The following is a 15,835-nucleotide window of genomic DNA, read 5'->3' as shown; positions in this document are numbered from 1 at the left end:
CTTTCTTCTTTTCTTCCCAGTTTCTTCTTATGATTCAGGAGCATTGATGCTGCTCACATTTACAAGTCTCTTCCTCCAAGGCACCTCAAGTCATGGCTAGTACTTCCCTCACAATCCTGGTTGAAAAAACTCCAAAGCCATATCACAGGGTGCCAAGAATATTTGTTCCTATAACCTTGAGGATCAGAAATTTTGTCCTGTCAGAGGCACAAGTATTTGGAAGAGTCCTACTACCCAACCTGCTTTTTAGGAGTGCTGGAATCAAGACATATGTCTTGATTAAATCATATTAGTTAAACTAATGAACAAATAGGTCCAGCTGAGTCAAGACCCAGGGCCATTGTAAGGACTCATCAGAAGTGGGTCAGAAGAGGAAGAGAGAAAGGTAGGGCTTGAAACCTCAAACATGGAAAAGCAGTCAAACAGAAGAGGATGGAGTCAGACTCTATTACACCCTTCATTGTCACAAATTCTTGCTGTTTACACAAAGCAAATGGGGAGCCATATGAAAGAGCACTTGTGACAGTGAAAAGAGCATGCATCCAAATGCCACAAATGAGAAATGGATATTAAAGTATAGAATATTCTCTCAGTGGAATATAACACAGCTGTGGAAACAAATACACTACATTTCTAATCAATAAAGTGAACAAATCCTAATAAAATATTGCTGAGTTAAAAATGAGCCAGACAACAGTCATTATTGCAACCTTTGTAGTCTTAAGAACAAACCAAATCTAACAATATCTCACACACACACACACACACACACACACACGAATGTTATGAGGAAACATACATTGGTTACTGTTTTAATTATTGAATTAAATATTCACACTATCTTGAATTAGAACATTAGTTTAATATTTATGTTAAATATTACGATAAAAATATTTTATATGAGTGTTATACCATTTATATTAAAAATACTTTATTTTTTATGCTGTTGGGGATCAAACCCCAGGGGTTCCTGCATGCTAAGGGAGGGCTCTACCACTGAGCTACACCATCAGCCCTGTATTATATCATAAATAAATGTTTTAATACTCATTAAAATACTGTATGTTTCAATAAATCCCTTAAAATAAATACAATGATTGATAAGAATCAAATCAGGTAATACTTGGACTAAAGTGGTCAACATAGAACATCTGTTCAATCAAAAGAAATCCTAAATGGTTGTAATAAAGGTTAATAAAAGTCAGGCGTGTTGGCGAACACCTGTAGTCCCAGCCTCTAGGCGGAGCTGAGGCAGGAGGATCTTGAATTCAAAGCCAGCCTTAGTAATTTAGCTAGGCCCTAAGCAGCTTAGCAAGACCTTGTCTCAAAATTATAAAAAATATAAAATATGGGCTGGAAATGTGGCTCAGTGGTTAAATGCCCCTGGGTTCAATCCCTGATGCTAAAAACTAAACTAAAATAAAAAGTTAATAAACTGGGTGTGGTGGTGCATGCCTGTAATCCCAGGATTTCAGGAGGCTGAGACAGGAGGGTGTGAGTTCAAAGCCAGTTTCAGCAAAAGTGAGGCACTAAGCAACTCAGTGAGACCCTGTCTCTAAATATAGTACAAAATAGGGCTGGGAATATGGCTCAGTGGTCCAGTGCCCCTGAGTTCCAAGAAAAAAAGTTAACAAAATTCTAATTAATCTAAAGACTCATAATCAAAATGGAAACTGTGGTTCTGAGTGTTTCAGTTACTGATTCAGAGTAGCAGAGGCAGGACTAAAACTGAAGCGTGCAGGACCACCCTGTTTTTCCTGCATCTTCAGGTCTCACTGACTCTTAAAACACCTCATTATCATTCTCTTCCCTGTCATGGTCCAGCATGACACAATATGAAATTAGTCTGTGATGGATTTTCCTGAGATCACTGGTGTGCCTCACTCTTCATGTGTCTTGGTGGAGCAAATGTTTGGGTTAGAATCCACCATGCCACACTTGGAAGACAAGCAGGCAGTACTTCCTCTGTCTGGGTAGTCAGTCCATGTGAAGTAACTGAGAAAAAAAGACAAATTTATAGAAATACTGATGGTTTGACTTTTATATACATTCTTAGAGTCTGATTTATTACGCAGAGAGATACAAATGATTTAACTCCAGTCTACAAAGGTGGGAAGAAAAGATCTAAAACCTCCTGAAAATGAGATAGGTTTATGGGTTTTTATTTAGCCAGTAAAAATAGCACCATGAGAACACCTTTTGTTTTTGTAGTTATAAATTTACCTTCTTCCTTTCTGCAGGGCTTCCTTCTACGGAATAAATATTTGTAATTATCTCTAGATACTAAAGTGGAATATAAACATCAAGTAAGTAACATTTCCTATTGTTTTGTTCTGTTAATTTGTTAGTAGGAAAGAAAATTTCTCTCTGAGGACATTTGGGCTAAAAGAATGAATTAAAGAAATAATAATATTGATTATGTAGCTGTTGTGTTTTATATTTGTACAAATACCTAAAAAGACAGAATGAGACTTAAAACTCTCCTACTGACTTATTTCAACAGATGTTGATTTACATTCTGGAGTATGCTTACAATACTCCAAATAGTGAATCATGTATATCCAAAATATATCATGTATAATCAAACACCAGGATTAGACTGATTTCATCAGAAGAATTTATGTTAATATCAAATCTTGTTTCTTCATCCTGCACTTTCCCCTCCTCTCTCATCTGTTCTGGTAGCCCAACTTTGTGATTTCTTGCCTGGACTGTCCTGTCCAATGCAGGAGAAGCCAGCAGCAGCATTAAGCAGTAATTCTGGAACCTCAGGTTGGGAGGGGAGGTACAGAGATGGGGCAGGGAATTTTCCTGGTGGTAAAAGATTCAGCAGTGTACAGGAATGAGCAAAGACTCAAAGAAGATGGCAGGCTGGGGCCCTGCCAAATCTGTGTTTGAGGATGGACCCACTGAAACTGACAAACTGACCACAGCGGGTTCTTTGCATGCTGTTGGGCTCAGAGCGAACGTGGTCTGACTCAGGTGGAGGGAGGAACAATGATGAATGTGGTCATCTTATTCCATCTGGTCCAGGAGAACTGGGATCTAACATGAGAGAATTCACAGAACATAGAACAAAATATCGCATTTCCTGCACCTTTCAGTCTTGTAAATAGAGATCAACATCTGTTATACAACCTGTAAGAGTAAATTATGAGTTCAAGCACTTATTTCTACACTCCCTGTTTGTGCTTCAATTTTCTCATCTATGTCAATTTCTTCTGCTCCATCTCAGTCATGACTGCCATTATCATAGCCTCTGAATTGTGATCACCAGATTGGAGCCATTTCTAAACTCTCCTTTTTTAAATAGTCAGAATTTCAACTATGTAGTCTACCTTTCCCATGAAGGGTCTTTAGATACCTACCCCAAACTAGTCTACTTGTTGGGAAGCTGGATCTACCACTTGTGATTGATTTTCAACGTTTTGGTTCTTGTTTTTTTTTCCCTTTCTTCCTTCAGGTTAGACTTTATCATGCAAAGTAGAATCTCTTTCTGGAATGTGCCATCAACTTCTGATCTTTTCTCCTTCAGAGATTTGCCTCCCCAAACTGAACCCTACCTGACACAAAGGTAAACCTTTCTGTGTTTGTACAAGATAGGAGGAGCCTGAACAGCCTCACTTTAGATTTCTTATTACTGACATGAAATGGACATTTGATTTCACTGTGGGATGCACTGAGCTTTCTGACTAATCTACTTCCCCAGTATCTGAGACAGCTGTGTGCTTCATCTCCTCAGATGTCTGTCAATTAGCCTCCTGTACATTCTCTGCTGATGACTCTACCTCATAATTAAGAAAAGAGAAGCATGGAAAGCATTCCCTTGTCTCATCACAATTCTCCATTCTTGCTGGAAGCAGCCCTCACCTCTTTTTCCCTCCTCTAAGGATGAAGTTTCCTCCTATAGCAGACAGCAGCCCCTCCAAGTCTGCTCTGGGCTTCCTGTCCTCTTGCCCACTCAACAGATTCAGATTTTCAATTTTTTGTGCTCCCGTTGGCAACACAGGTATTCTTGTCTAAACCAGATCATTCCCATCATGACATAAATTTGAGCTAAAGATTCCCATCTTTTAAAACAGGCTCCTCTAAAACAAAATTTCCATTAATTTACTGTCCAAACATTCTTTCTCCTTCTCAGTTACATTTTTTCAAAATAACTGTGGTTGCTTTCTCAACTTTCTCAAGCCCTCTCAGTTCCTCAACTTGCTGATACCCAGCTTATGTCCCAGCTTGTCCATGAAAGGCAAAGTCACCAATGATCTGCCTAATGCCAAGAACAAGGGACGAACACATTTTCTACCTCTTCTTAACCCATCAACAGTGTCCAACCAGTTAAACACTCCTATGTTAACATTCATCTACCTGTGGTGATATGGAAATAAAAGCTAACATGGTGAAAACTCATTTGGAGCCTGATACAGCGAGGGAATCAGTTACCAGCATTTGCATTTGATGGAGTTTCGAGGGCAGCCAGATGTATGGGAGCTTCATTGTGGAGTGAAAGGAAGGCTCTGCTGAATCTTGATGGAGGCTGCTGGCCTGGGAAGCTGCAAATGGCTAGTAGAGTCTTCTGTGTTTGGTTACGGGTACATATTTGCCCTTCTCTCATTGGTCCTACATTGGAAGTAGGGGCAAAATGTAGAGAAATTAAAGTCCTGGCCATTTGAAGCCAACTGTAACAGAAGTGACTACTTGCCCCCTTGAGTTGTTGCTAGAGTTGGAAGTCTGACTTCTACAAATCTGACTACAGGAGGCTGCTTCCCAGGGTTGGGTATCTTGAGAAGAGGGGGTTGTTGACTGGGCCAGTGGCTGCAGGCTGTGGATTAAGTTATGTTTTGAATCATGGTCTGGTCATTGTCTGTCTGTGTATTCATTCTTTCAATATTTCCAGGATTCTCTGTTCCTCTGGTTTCCTTCATCAGCAGCTCTGCCAAGTGTCTACCTGACTCTTCTTTCTCTGAATGCTGAAATATCTTGTGGGTGAGTCCTGGATCTTGTGCTTCTTTCTTTTGCGTCTGAATGAACCATTTGCTTGATCTCCAGTAATCCCATAGCTTTCAGTAAATTTTAATACCTTAGTGCTCCATAATCCTGTAATTGCAGCCAGTACCTGATTTTAGTTCCACAGCTCCAGCCTTTGCTGAGAGCTCCAGAGTCATATATGCACCTAATGGTCATCTGCCTCTCAGGCAGTTGTCAAACCTGCACTCCAAGGCAAGTCTTTCAGTATTTAAGTCTCAAGAGAATCCATGATCCTTGGAATTTTCATTAGTTATAAAACTTCAGTGATTTTTGAAGCAACAATGGAAGTTGCAAGGGAATGCCCCATGCCCTTCACATGTCCCTGTAAGGCCAGTGAGCCTTGACAAACCCATTTTGCCTCCATGGTGCACCTGCTGCTTCTGCAGCCTGCTTCTGGGGCCACATTTCTCATATAGCTGTGCAAGTGAGGAAGAAGGTGAAAGGTTACTCAGGACTAGAATAGAGCTGGGAGGGGAGATAAAGATGGTTTTACATCAAGAAAATCTTATTTTTATTTGATATCTTTAAATAGGCACACGTGTGAAAAATGCATATTTTAATCAAAACTGATGACCTTTTTGAGGGAATCTGATTTAAATACAGCCCAGTCTATTCTAAAAATATTTAATCTATAAAAATAATTCTCTTGAATAAGATCACCTCTAAGTAATGGTGGTTTCTGAACATGGAAGAGAAACAGGCACAAAACTCTAAAGCAGACTGGTTCCCCACTTAAGAGTCATTTTTTCCTACTCAGATTTTGGCTTTACAAATTCAAGTTGGTATCTAAAATCCCAGTTCAAATTTTCACACTTCCTGAAAGCTTTTCTAGATCTTTATATCATCATGCATCTCTCCTGAATTGTACCTCCATGTTACCTGGTTTGTATCTAAAATACTTATGAAACACACGTTTATGTCAGTTGCCTCCACTGAACTGGCATTCAGGATTATTGAGTTGTCTTATTCATATTTGGACCTGACACAAAGTGTGCTTTATGTTAACACATTATGTAGAATGCATATCTTTGAATAGAATAACAACCAGTCCTTGATAATCTAAAATTCAGTTTCACAAGCTTACAATTACTAAATGAGTTAGGTACACAAAACTCTATATGTAAAAATTTCATGAATACATTTTTGGAATCAGTCTCTTCCCAGCTGTTCTGCACTCATAATAGTGGAGTAGATTTTGACACCAGGTCAAGTGTTTGATTAGTTCTTTTCAACAGTGGAATAATGCCAAAATCCAGCAATCAGAGCAACTGCAGTACAAATTGATGGCAAGGGAAACAGTCCCTTCAAAGAAGAATTATTAGACCTATTGGTGAAGGAGGGACTGAGATAGGGGAGGAGGAGAACCAATGACAGGGCTGTGGCTGCCCTGAATAGGTAGCCTCCTAGGGGAGGAGTGGACAGTAATGGTCATTCTACCCACAGCAGGTAGTGGGAACAGCAAGGGTGAGGAGGGGGTACATAATTCTGCTTTCACAAAATGCAAATACATAGATTGTGACTTTCTAGGACAGTCCTTCTTAATGTCAGCTAGTTGTCTGTTATCAGAGGGTCCTAGAGGATGTTGGTCTTGAACTCATCTGTAGAAGGTCATATCCCAAAAGTATGATGTTATAAACAAACATGAGCCTCCATATTTTTAACACAGAAGCTCAACATAGATACCAGAGTTTGTAAAATCTTAGCTATTATGAATGTAATAAAATTAGGGAAAAGACAGAAGCTGTGCTGACTGAAAAAAGGCACCAGTTTTCTGGCATGCTGTATTCATTCAGGCAGCTCTTACTTCCTGCCCCTGTAGTTTATTGACAGTGCCATGGGTACTGCCTCACATCTTCTCCTTTTCAAGGTATAATTTTCTAAAATTAAACTCATGACTTTCATGCAAATGTAAAATGAATATATCCCATTGATTCAACTCAATTTGTTTCTTAGCGGAGTTAAATTGGACTATTTCATGACATCACCTCCCTGTATATCAAAGAGGAAAGTTTCCTGGATACTGTGCTGATTTTCTTCCCAAGGCATTTGGCTAATTCAGTGAGCTTCCTGGTCTCTCCTGACTGCTATGATTCTGCAAACTTTGTCTTCAGTGGACAAGGTAGTTTTTTGGGGGTGTTGGACTTGCTTTTGCACAGCAGCTTCACCATCAGGACACCTGGGGATGAAAGAGGCTGTGACATTCCTTAAGGCACTTCACGGTGTGCTTGAAGGAATTACTGCTGCCCTCACAGGCACCTTAATGTGTATCCTGTTGACATCCTAAGGAAATGACAGACCCCAGACAAAAATGTTCTAGGTGAGTTCTTGGGCTCTGGACAGCGTAGGAAAGGAAAGGGTAAAGGAGGATGATTTGAACTGCAGTCCTGCTCTTCACTCTTCCTAGCTGGGCCTGCTTTCAACTGTGCCTGTGACACAAAGAATGAGTAGAATGAGTTATCTGATTCATTTAAATGTGGCTCAGGAACTTGCTGTTTTGTTTTTACAGCAAAGAAGACAATGAGGGAATATTTCACTGAAAAATACACTCTAAGAATATCCCTTTGCGAATTCAAACTCAGGTAATACAATAGTGTTCCTAGGCTGATATTTTTATTTTTTCTCATTGTGCTGGGGATCTAATTCAAGGTCTACTGCATGCTAAAAGGGCTGTGTCACTGAGTCTCACACAACCCTACATTTTTTGTAAGAAGTAATTCTTTTCTAATGCTTTATTGAGGTGCAATTGACAGGCAATAAACAACATGTATAATTTGAAAAGTTTTTAAGTACAGCATACAATCTTTTTCTTTCATTCCTCTTTGCCCTCACCCTAAAATCACCATCACTGATCAATTTTTTATTATGACAGATTAGTTTAGAGTTTCAATAAATAGAAATATATCACAGTGAACCAGGGAAACTGCCTGGATCCCTGCTGGCTACATTCAGCCCTCCTGATCACATAAGAAAAAAGCTAACTAGGTAAAAAAGGCAAGTTGAATTCTATGCAGTTTACTCAAATTGGGGAGAAGCAGCTAGATTGTTTCTCTGCTGTTCCCACAAAAGTGGTCACAAATTATAGAAATTAATGCCAGGTAATGTACATGTGTAGACTGAGCAGGGCTATGCTTTGCCAGAGAGTATATCACTTTTAGCCTCTTTGGTGCCTGGCCAGCCCAGGGGTTAGGTTGTTTTTATACTTTCATTCTTAGCATAAGTAAATGTGAGATGCAGAAACAGAAGTTTTCAGGAAGTTGCTATTAATTTTTTTTGGGGGGAAGTTACCAAGGATTGAATTCAGGGGCACTCAACCACTGAACCACATCCCCAGCCCTATTTTGTACTTTATTTAGAGACAGGGTCTCACTGAGTTGCTTAGTACCTTGCTTTTTCTGAGGCTGGCTTTGAACTTGTGATCCTCCTGCCTCAGCCTCCCAAACTGCTAGAATTGCAGGTATGCACCACAGAGCCTGGCAAGTTGCTATTAATTTTAAAGGAGCTCTGTTTCAGAATCATACAGTATGCATTATTATTTTGGATTGGTTTTCTTCACCCTGTGTGATTATTTTGTAGTTTATCCACGTTCTTGCACTTTATTCTAATGCACTTTTTTATTGGAAAGTTACTTTAATCCACTATATAGATAGTTCACAATTTGTTTATACTTTTGCTTATTTCTAGTTCAGGGTTATTACAAATAAACACTTATAAGTATCTGTCCTTGAAAGTTCAGTCATTCTCGTAGGTGTGTAGTGGAATTTCATTGTGAAATTTGTTTGCATTTTTCTAGTGACTATGAGATGCCAAACATGTTTTCAATGTTTATTTGCATTTTATTTATTTTCTTTGGTCAGATGTTTTATTCCAATCCTTTGGCAACTTTTTAAAAGTTGGAGTTGTTTGATTTTTATTATTGCATTCTGGATTCTTCATAGATCCTTTTCTTGTTGGCAAGTATTTTCTTCAGTTTGTGGTTACTGTTTTCACTCTGTTAACCATACATGCTTCTATCAAAGACCAGAGCTTTTCTTTTCTTTTTCTTTCTCTCTCTTTTTTCTTTATCCAGCTTATTGATTTCCTTTCTTTTATGTATTGTGTTTTGGAGTCCGGTGTAAGAAATATGTGTCTCATCCAAGAAGAGGAAGATTTTCCCCATGTTTCTTCTAGAAATAATAGTATTTTAGCTTTAAAATTTAAACCTGTGATCCATTTTGAGCTAATTTTCGTAGAAAGTTTGTGGTATGAATCAAAGGTTTGTTTGTTTGGCTGGTTGGTTGGTTGATTTTTTTTTAATGTGAATTGCATTCTTCGAGCACTGTTTGTTGAAAAGATTGTTATTTCTCTGAATGCATTTTACTGAAACACATTTGTGCCTTATTTATTATAAGCTTCAAAATCAATTAGTGCAGTCCTTTAATATAGTTCTTTTTCCATAGTTGCTTTGAGTATTCTAGTCTTCTGCATTTCTAAATCAATTATAGATCAGCTTGTCAAATTCTACAAAATAGTCTTCTATACTTAGATTGGGACGGATTAAAATGACTCATAATATTTTCTGATTTTTCTTTTAACATCTGTAGAATATGTAGTAATATAATATCTCTTATTGGTAATTTGTGTCCATTCTTAAGATTTCCTTATCATTCTTCTATAGATTTATCAATTTATTGTATTTCTTCAAGAGCCAGCCATTTTATAGATTTCCCCCACTTTTAGAAGTATTTAATTGATTTTTATGCTGATATTTATGTTTTCCTTTAATTCATATCTTGTTTTTATTTTTTGCTGTGTTATGATGGAAACTGAGAACACTGCTCGGAGCACTTCTTTGCTAACAGGTGCACATGGTCGTATAAACTTCCATTAAGTACTATATTAGTGGCTCACAATTTTGGACATGATTGTGTGTGTGTGTGTGTGTGTGTGTGTTTCATGCTTTGAAAATGCTTTCTATTTTCCTTATTAATTTTCTTTTGACTCATGGACTATTTGGATATCTATTATTTACTTCCAAATATTTGTATATTTTCTACTGATCTGTTACTTATTGAAAAATGAAATAATCAGCAGACAATTTTTATTACAGTTTTAGAAATACAAACTAATCGGACAGATAATTCAAGAAGTTAGCTGTATCCACACCATACATACCCCTCTACTACCTCACATAATTCCCTATGATTTCTGTCTTGTATTAATGTGATATATTTGCTTCAATTAAGGACCAAATATTGGCACCATATTATTAATTGTACTCCATCAGTTTTAATAAGTTTCACACTTTGTGTAACACAGTTATGTGTTATAACAAATGCATAATGACATGGACCCACCATTAGGTTCATATAGAATAGTTTCAGCACCCTAAAATCCTCTGTGCTTGACCCATTCCTCCAATCCTCCTCTCATTCTAAATCCCTGGTAACCACTGACTTTAAAAAAAAAATTGTTCCTATAGATTTACTTTTTCTAAAATTTCATATAGTTGGAACCATAAAGCATATATCATTTTTAGATTTCCATCTTTCATTAACCAATATTTATTTATGATCTCTCTATGCCTCTTTATGGCTGGGTAGCTCATTTCTCTTTATTGCTGAATAATATTCTGTTGTATGGATATAATATAATGTGTTCATCCATTAGCTTGTTGAAAGACATCTAGGCTGTTCTCATTTTTGGTGATTATGAACAAAGCTTCTGTAAATATTCATGTGCAGGCTTTTGTGCAAATGTAAGTTTTCCACTCATTAGGACAAATGCCCAGGCATGGAATTGATGGAATGTAAAGTGAAATTATGTTTATCTTCACAAGAAATGTTAGAACTGTCCTCCAAAATAAATGCACAATTTTGCATACCAACCCAACGTGAATAAGTGTACATTTAACACCACATCCTCAACAATATTGAATAAAATCACTTTTTTGAAAAAAAAAATAGCCATTTAAATTGGTGCATTGTAGTATCTTGTTAAAATTGCTTAACAACATATGATGTTATATGTCTTTTAACAAGCTTTTTTTCCATCTATAGATTACATTTGGTAAGGTGCTTTTCCATATTTATTATCCATTTATTAATGGGTGGTTTTCTTATCGCTGTGCATACAAATCCTTAATGAGGTGTTTTCCGAAGTTTTCTTCTGTCTGTAGTTTGTGTTTTTGTTCTCTTAACATTTTTTTTTCTCCAAGCAGTAGTTATTTATTTATATATTTACTTTTTTTTTTTGAGATGGGATCTTGCTATATTGCCCAGTCTGGTCTTGAACTCTTTGACTCACATGATCCTCCCACCTTTGTCTCCTGAATGCTTAGTAATTTTTAATTTTCATAAAGTCCCAGCTTAACCAATATTTTCTTTCATAGATTATAGTTTGGTGTTGTATCTATAAGACCACTGTCAAACCCTGAGTTACCTAGATATCTCCTCCTGTTATTTTTAAAAATGTTTTATAGTTATGTGCTTTAAATTTAGGCCTACCAAATTGAACTCACAGAAACAGGGAATAAAATAATTATTACCATTAAGATAGATAATGGTAATAGATAAAATAGATACATATATCAATGGAAGCAGAGAGAAGACATGAAGACAAACAACAGATACAATTACCTGACCTTTGACAAAAGCATCAAAACCAAAGATAGCCTTTTTTAACACAATGTGCTGGAAAATTAGAGATCCATATGTAAAAGAATGAAACTAGATCCCTATGTCTCACCCTACACAAAAGTCAACTGAAAGTAAATCAAATACCTAAGAATTAAAACAGAAATTTTAGAAGTGCTAGAAGAAAATATACATCAACCCTCCAATATACAGGAACAGGGAACAACTTCCTCTATAGGACATCTAAAGCTCAGAAAATAATATGAAGAATTGATAAATAGGATGACATGAAATTAAAATATTCTGCACAAATAAGAAAACAATTAAGAACTTAAGAAGGGATCCTATAGAAGGGTACAAAATTTTGCCAGCTACTCTTCTGACAGGATTAATATTAAATTTTGAGTTCCTTAAGGACTCAAAAATCTTAACACCAAAACTCAAACAATCCAATCAACAAATGGGTAAATGAACTAACAGAACTTTTCAAAAAATTAAATACAAATGGCCTACATATACGTGAAAAAATATTAAGTGCCTTTAGCAATCATGGAAATACAAATCAAGACTGCAGTGAGATTTCATCTGACTCCAGTTAGAATGGCAGACAACAAGAATACAAACAGTAATAAATGCTGGTGAGGATGCAGGAGAAAAAAGAACTCTTAATTACTGTTGTGCAGAATTTAAATTAGTGCAGCCACTATGGAAATCAATATGGAAGTTTCTCAAAAGGCTAGAATGGAACGACCATATGACCTAGTTATCCTACTGCTTAATATTTATCCAAAAGAATTTAAGTCAACATACTATAGTGACACATGCATACCCATGTATATCCATGCAAACCCATGCAGCGTTAATTCACAATAACCAAGTTATGGACAGCTTAGGTGTCTAGCAACAGAAAAAATGGTTAAAGAAAATGTGGTATGTATACATAATGGGATTTTACTCAGCAGTTAAGAAGAATAAAATTTTATCATTTGCAGGAAAATGGCTGGAACTGAAGAACATCCTATTAAGTTAAATAAGCCAGATTCAGAAAGCCAAGGATCATACATTTTTTTTCTCCTATGTGGAAGCCTGAGAGAAAACAAGTAGGAAGAAATCTCATGAAAATTGGAGAGAGAACAGTACAGTAGAGGATGGAGATCAGGGGTGGGAGGAGGTGAGAGAAAGGGGAGATACTGGGAAATGATATTGAACAAATTATATTATGTACATGTATGAATACAGTGATTATGTGTTATGTATAATGCATCTACAAAAAAAAATTTAAAAATTGAAATTACATATATAAAAAATAAAAATAGAAGGATTATTACCATAGGCTGAGAGACAGTAAAGGAGGGAATTGGAAGTTGCTGGTCAAATGGTAAAAAGGGGGAGGGTACAACATGAAAATAGAAGGAAATCAGAGGAATGGAAAAAGAGGTTTGAAGGAAAGAAGGAGGGACTGGAAAGGGAAGGAACAGCAGAATGAAGTTGACCAAACTATGCTGTAAGTGTGAATGTACCCTGGTGAATTTTACCTTTATGTACTCCCCTATAAAATACCAATTTATAAAAACAAAAAATAATGGAAGAAGGCTGGGGGAGTAGATGAGGGTGTATAGGGTGGGGGATAGGAGTGTAAGGAGGAAGAAAGTATTGGGTACTGAAATGGAACAAACTATATTGCATGCATGTGTGATTATGTCAAAATTAACTCACTATTACAAAAAGCTATTAAACACTAATTAAAATAAGGCATGAAGTTTCAGAGAGACAGAATATGCTTTGAGATCTATTTTACAGCAAGGTGACAGTAATTATGAAGACTATATTAAATATTTAAAAATAACTAAGAGTAAATATCAAATGTTTCACCAAAAAAAGACAGGTAAATGAAAGACTAAGTATGTTAATTAGATTTACTTGTTTAATCATTCCACATTTTATGCATATATCAGTGATACCCTATAAAAGTGCATAATTATGGCTAATCAGTTCAAAATAATATTAATAACATTAGATCTAAGATGCATTTTGAGTTAATATTTATTGAAAGGGGCAAGGGTTGTGTATGTGGTTTGGATCTGGAATGTGCCACAAAAGGCTCATGTGTTGAAAGCATGGTACCCAGTGCAGGAAGGTGCAGAGGTGGGGCTTTTAAGCAATAATCATGAAAGCTCTGACCTCATCAGTGAACCATGGCTTCATGTATTTGGCATTAATCCATTAGGGATGTGGCTCAGTGGTAAAGTGTCTCTGGTTTAAAAAAAAGAAGAAGAAATTTTGTGAAGAATAATATTGGAACATAAGACCATCTACAGTCCCAGAGTTGACTGTCTCCTGTCAATAGGGGTCACTTTTTAGTCTAGGGAATTCTTATCCCAAAGACAAATCTTAACAGATAAAGCTCTGTAACCAATTTGCCCACAAAAGAGTTTGCTCCTCTGAGAAATTAGTTGTCCTCTCAGGGCAACTGCTTATGCACCCAGCAAATGACTCACTCACCAACAGCTGTTTTCAAGACAGCTATTTTCCAGACAGGCTTTAAAGGTTTTGCCTCTACATGACCCAAACTAAAACGAGGAGGTCATGAGCTTTAAGGAAATGCTCTCAGATGCCACTTGGAAAAATCCCTCTTATGGGGATTGGATCTGAGCTCCATTGGCATAAGTATCCTCCCAGGAAATCTGCCTCTACACATTGCCAAGATTCAAAATGGCAGCTTTCACTTCATTAAGAGACTACCAATCTACCACTTCCAGTCCTACTGGGCAATTTCCTTATTCCAAAGTCAAATCACTTTTTTAGGATCTGTTTAGATAGAAAGTGCTATGTTTAATTAGTCTTTTGATTGCTGTTGTGATTTTCACAAGGAATATTTCTGTCATGGCTCAAAATTTACCATTGTGAAAAAGATCTGATGTTAGCTTCGGAAAAGCGCTATTAGTCAACTTTACACCTTGTCGTCTCCTAGTTTGCTGGCCTCCACAAAACATCTTTCACAGGCCTGTAGGAACCTTGAGTCTACACTGGAATTGGTTTGGTGCTGTCTTGAGTCAGTTTGTTTTGTCTTTGTTTCTTCTTTTTTCTCATACCCTTAAATTTGAGTTGTGGCATGGACAATTTTTATGCCAGTTTACTTAACACGTAATATTAGGAAGTCTTTCCATATTTTTTGTTTTGATTTCTAGCACTGATTTTATCCGTGGCTTTGGTAGTATGAGAAATAGAAAGCCCGGTGATACATTTTCAGAATGTATCCTTAATTGGATCCAATTATAGCCATTTTAATTGTAGCCCTGCTCTTTGCCCGCCAGTTTTAAAATCAGCCAATTGCGTAAACTGTAACCCTGAACTCCTCCAATCAGAGTGAAGGTCAGCGCTTCAGTTAGGTTAGAGATATAAGCAAGGGGACTGCCTGCCCAGGCAAGCTTGCTAACCAGGTTCCAATAGCACACCCTCTGTCAGGAGTAAAAGTTTGCCTTGTTGGCCCACCCACCTTCTTCAGAGCCTGTGCTTGATATTTCTTTCTCTCCCCTTTTCTCCCCTCCCCTTCTCTTTTCTCCTCTCCTCTTACCCTTCCCCCTTTCCAGTTTCCTCCCCTCTCCCTCCTTTTCCTTCTTTCCTTCCTTCCTTCCCTTCCCTCCCTTAGTTTACTTTTCGTGTGGGGCATGTCAGTATTTCTAGCAATTGGAATATTCTAGAATCATCCCCACACTGCAAATCATCAAGAGCTAATCTGTGGAGTTCTGGAAGTGGAATGCCATCCTGAAAGCATCAGGCCTTTCTTGTTCTAGTCTTTATAAACTGAAAATTAAATGAACACTTCTTACAAGTAAATTGTAAATCTCTGTACCGATTACTTGCAGACTAGGGTCTGAAAACTTGTGTGAACTTTGCCTTGTCTTTGCCAGCTGCCTCACATCAGATGTGTAGGTTGATCCCTTCCCCGCAGCAGTCTCAAGAAATCCAGCCACCAAGTGGGGTCAGCCCAGGGCTCCAGGCTGTGTTGGTTACCCTGGAATAAAACCCTACTTTCTAGCTGAGTGCTTACTTCCAGCTACTAGTTTGCACATTACAGTTTACAAACCAGGCTTTGCTTCTTCCTAATTGGAGATTAATTCTAGAATTTCCTTATTTTCCCTGGAATCAAAGTTATCCACATGGAAGTTGCACAATTACTTCCTTATGAAACTTTGAAG

Source organism: Marmota monax, unplaced genomic scaffold (genome assembly GCF_021218885.2).
Source record: "Marmota monax isolate L192 unplaced genomic scaffold, Marmota_monax_Labrador192_F-V1.1 WCK01_AAM20220418_F8-fsc00293, whole genome shotgun sequence".
In the NCBI taxonomy this organism is placed as follows: Eukaryota; Metazoa; Chordata; class Mammalia; order Rodentia; family Sciuridae; genus Marmota; species Marmota monax.
The sequence above is the reverse complement of the archived record's forward strand: the minus strand, read 5'-3'. Positions refer to the sequence as shown.